This window comes from Oryctolagus cuniculus, chromosome 12 (assembly GCF_051225735.1).
Source record: "Oryctolagus cuniculus isolate XC-2025 breed Fujian yellow rabbit chromosome 12, ASM5122573v1, whole genome shotgun sequence".
NCBI classification, from domain to species: Eukaryota; Metazoa; Chordata; class Mammalia; order Lagomorpha; family Leporidae; genus Oryctolagus; species Oryctolagus cuniculus.
This window is the reverse complement of record NC_142878.1, coordinates 20,607,493-20,611,997: the sequence shown is the minus strand read 5'-3', so window position 1 is coordinate 20,611,997 and position 4,505 is coordinate 20,607,493. Positions and strand designations below refer to the sequence as shown.

General features: G+C 46.1%; 1 pseudogene; it reads right to left on the bottom strand.

Moving 5' to 3' along the window:
- Window positions 1-3,349: 3,349 nt before the first annotated feature.
- On the bottom strand, window positions 3,350-4,135 carry LOC127483738 (adenylate kinase isoenzyme 6 pseudogene; annotated as a pseudogene).
- Window positions 4,136-4,505: the final 370 nt, after the last annotated feature.

Here is a 4,505-nt window from a genome sequence, read left to right as displayed (position 1 = left end):
GGGGAGCGACAACTTGGAAATGAGAAGGCCCGCCCTGCACGCAGTGAGCCACCCGGAAGTATACGGGGTGCAGAAGAAGGGACCCTGCTCCTGCGTCCAGGCCTCAAGCACCCCTTCTGCTGATGTGGAAGGGCACCACCATTACTTCCCTGTCTCCCACCGATGAACTGACTCCGGGGAAACAAATGGGTCCATGGGGAGCCCGTGCACCTGCTGGGGGTCCTTGGCATGAGATCCACCAGGGGGCTGCCAAGGACTTACAGGCGAGATGGTGTTTACTAAGCGTTTCTCACTGAGCACCATGGCTTCCTGCTTCGGAACCATTCAGACTTGGTAACCAAGCCCGAGTGTGTAAGTTAGAAATCCCGCATGCTCTAAAAACTCATTTGCATGTATGACTCCAAAACAAGAGGTCAATATAGTCAACTCCAGGATGTGTTAGAACCACCAACAGATGGTTCACTTCTTAGCCCGTGCTGTCAGGGTTCTTCTGTAGTCGCAGCTGGGGGCTGTCCTGGAGACCCGCCAACCCTGGGCCATCCACACCTGCAATCTCTCTGGTTCCACCCCAGACTATTAGAAAGTCAAGGTCATTCTGCAAAGCACAGCCTGTAAATTTGCAGCTCCCAGTCGAAGTGTGCACAAAGTGGTGTGTGTGTGTGTGTCTGACCAAATTCCAAATTTCACTGCCATGGGAAATGAGAGAATCAAAGGCACGGTTGGTCTTTAAAAGACCTGGAGAAATTTATGACTCAATTTAAAATCACTTGTAGTTTATCAAAGCAAAGGAAATGGAATTGCAGGCTTGAGGGCAGGAGCAGATTTTCTGTGAGCGTGAGAGGGGCGCCTGGCCTTCTCTGCACTCTCCCATGACAGCGAAGCCTTCCCCTAGGTCCCAGACATTGATCCCCAGTGAAATGATTAAATAAAACGTATGGCTGACCAGACGGCCTGTCACATTCTGGACTGGGAGGAGAGTCTCTCTCGGGTTGACTCAGTGACGACACAGGGTAGTAGGAGTGAGGAGCGTGGGAGCACTAAGGCTTTGGGTTTGGTGTCAGACAAGACCCGGTCCCTGCATAGGCAGCTGGCTGTGCTCTGTGTAACAGCAGAGGGGAATGAACTAGCAGATTCCTCATCAAATGCTCACTCATCCTCTCATGGTGAATGGGAGTTCTGTTTGCAAGCTACGTGAACCAGTTCAGGAAAGTACATTGGTAGGTTTCTCCAGGCGTAAGCTGGGCTCTGGCGGATAGCAGTGCCTGAGCAGAACTGTTGCTAGGAACAGAGATCTGACGCATGGGGCGTACACACGCAGGATCCATGCTTCTCAAAGACTGAGGAATCTGGAGGTAGAGGATGGTCTTCGTTTGACACCACAGAGATACTGGAGCTGAGGTTTCTGGAATTTGCTCAGGTTTTCCCACATGGTCTCAAGACAGTCACTGGTACTCCAGCCATTACATCTGGATTTTCATCCCCAGAAAAGGCAGAAGGGAAAAAAGAATTTGATTGAAAACCTCAGGGCCGGCGCTGTGGCTCACTTGGTTAATCCTCCGCCTGCAGTGCCAGCATCCCATATGGGTGCCGGGTTCTAGTCCCGGTTGCTCCTCTTCCAGTCCAGCTCTCTGCTGTGGCCTGGGAAGGCAGTGGAGGATGGCCCACGTGCCTGGGCTCCTGCACCCACGTGGGAGACCAGGAAGAAGCACCTGGCTCCTGGCTTCGGATCTGCGCAGCGCCGGCTGTGGCGGCCACTTGGGGGGTGAACCAACAGAAGAAGGACCTTTCTCTCTGTCTCTCTCTCTCTCTCTCACTGTCTATAGCTCTACCTGAAAAAATAAAAATTAAAAAAAAAAAAAAAAGAAAACCTCAGTTGGTGACTTCTGCTTACATCACATCTCCCCTGCCTAGATGGAAAGGAAGCTGAAAATGTTAAGGTTGTTCTCCCCTGCTGAATCCGTTTCCGCTGTAGTGACAGAGGGGAAAGAAGGAGAAGGTGGATACTGGAAAGGAGACCAGCAGTGTCTTTCCCAGCTCAGTCACCAGCTCACTAGTGTGGGAAGATACGAATCCAGCCTCGAGGTTCATATAAATCGAACAAGTCAAACTTTTCTTAGTCCATATCATTTATTTCTTACTCCTCTTTTTTTCTCTCCATCGACTACTTATGTAAATAAACTCGTGAGGTCATGGGTCATGTCACTTATTTGCTCACTGATTAGAGAAGTAATTGGCTCAAAGTAGATTGTAAAATCTCTATTGAACACAATTGTTTGATGAATGGGTGCTGAATTGGATGTTCAGTGATAGGAATTTTTATACAAATACTTTATTATTATTTATTGTTAAGTATTTTCAATTGTTTTAAACGGAGAAAAAAAGTTCCCAGGGAAAGATATCTTCTTTATTACTTCTGCAAGACGTATTACCCGTAGGGCATTGCTTGCATGAGAGAAAAAAACCCAACGTGTCCTACCCACCCTTCCATACCCATCTCAATGTCTCCCATTCTAGAAACTTCTCTCTCCTTCCTTTATCTACGAGAACATTACTGTCAGCCAACAGACCATGCCACATACCATGCAAGTGGAGGAGAAGGGACTGGTGATTTCTGAGCCTGACTGCGAGTCAGAAGCACCGGGGTGTTCCCAGGGCTCTGCCCCGGTGCCTCTGCTTCAGTGGGTCCAGAATGCAGCATTGGAGATGCTTCTGATGTGTGCTCGCATGGAGAAATCCCCAAGACGGCGGCCTGCCTTCTGCACCCCTCGGCCATGGCTTCTCTCTGAGCGTTTATCACATAACACAGTGGCCTGCTCGTCTGTCTGTAATTCTGCCAACCCCCAAAGGGGTCATCTTCTCTCTTAGTTTCCCAGCTGCAGCCCGAGTCGGAGCGCCTTGTGCACAGTGGATGCTCTGTAATTACTTGTTCCGGTCTCTCAACAAGTTGATTGTGTGATCATTTACCTCTGCAGACTCCTGCGTGATGCTGAGAACACGAACGCTAAGAAGGTGGCTTGGCTACCGCACGACCTGTCTCGGCAGAACTAGAAGTCAGGGACGGTGCCCTGTGGGAGTGACCCACGAGCTGTTTCTATTGCCCTTGGTGATGAGTCACCCTGAGCAGTGGAGTTGTGAGAGGAACTTATCCTCTGCCTTTAAAAAAAAATAGCGTATTTACAAACTATGGTGATGCCAGTTACCTATGGTCGGTATAAAGAACATTTGAAATTTACATTCATTACATATTCCAGAAATTTTCAAAGTACTTCACAAAATGCCAAGAGTAAGATAATTATTCAGTAAATGTTAGATGGTGATAACAACTGTAAATATAAAACTCTGCTTACTAAAAGAAGCTTAGACCATATTGAAAAGCACAAAAGGGGTGGCCAGTGTTGTGATCCAGCCAGTTAACCTGCTACCTACAACGCCAGCATCTCAGATGAGTGCCAGTTAGAGTCCTGGCTGTTCTACTTCCAATCCAGCTTCCGGCTAACGTGCCGAGGAAAGCAGTGGAAAATGGCCCACGTCCTTGGGCCCCTGTCATCCATGGGAGACCTGGATAGAATTCTAGATGTCTGGCCCAAGCCCAGCTATTGTACTTATCTGGGAAGTGAGCCAGAAGATGGAAAATATTTTTTTTTTTTTTTTTTTTTTTAGTCCTGCAGCACAATTTTTACTGATACATGGGCAATTTCTACAAAGTGAGCAGAGAGAGAGAGAGGGCAACAACAGTGATTGAAGGGGCCAGTTCTGTGAGTCAAGAGTTATGGTTCTTGATCCACCGTTCAATCCATTTCAAGATCTGACTTATGTTCTCCTCTGGTTCTTCTGGTTTATTGCTGGGCAACTGATGCGCACAATTTCTTCCTTGTACGACTCCATTGCTTCTTCATAAAGAACTTGAAAAATCTCACACTGAATATTGTCATTTAGTTTCTTCTCACTACAACCCTCTATCTTCATCTAAAATGGGACAATTATACTCTTCGTCAAAGTCATCATATAATTCACCTTCTCGAGCTAAATCACCCACATTAACGTATTTCAGTCCTGATCTTGATGCAAGTTCTTTGCCTCGTGTGGTTTTCCCACCCCCTGGAGCACCGGTGAGCAGAATGTTCGGCAGCAACATAGTCGTCCCGGCGGCCTGGAAAATCTTTCTCTCTCCCTTTCTCTCTGTAACTCTGCCTTTCAAATAAATAAATGATTTTCTTAAAAAAGAAAAGCACAAGGAAGAAACAAAAAAATTATCCTTAATCTTGGTAATGGAATCAATAGCCTTTTAGGATGATTTTTTCCAAGTATCTATGTTAACACATATATTTAAAATATATAAAGTATGTATTGAAAGTGTATATTATATATTTTAATTGTTTATATACTTTTTTACTTTATATGTATAAGCAATAAAGTATAAATATGATATGCTACACACAATCTAAGTAACACACATGATTAGGAAGAGTACAAAATGCTTCCAAAATTCAAGGAACATGGAATTG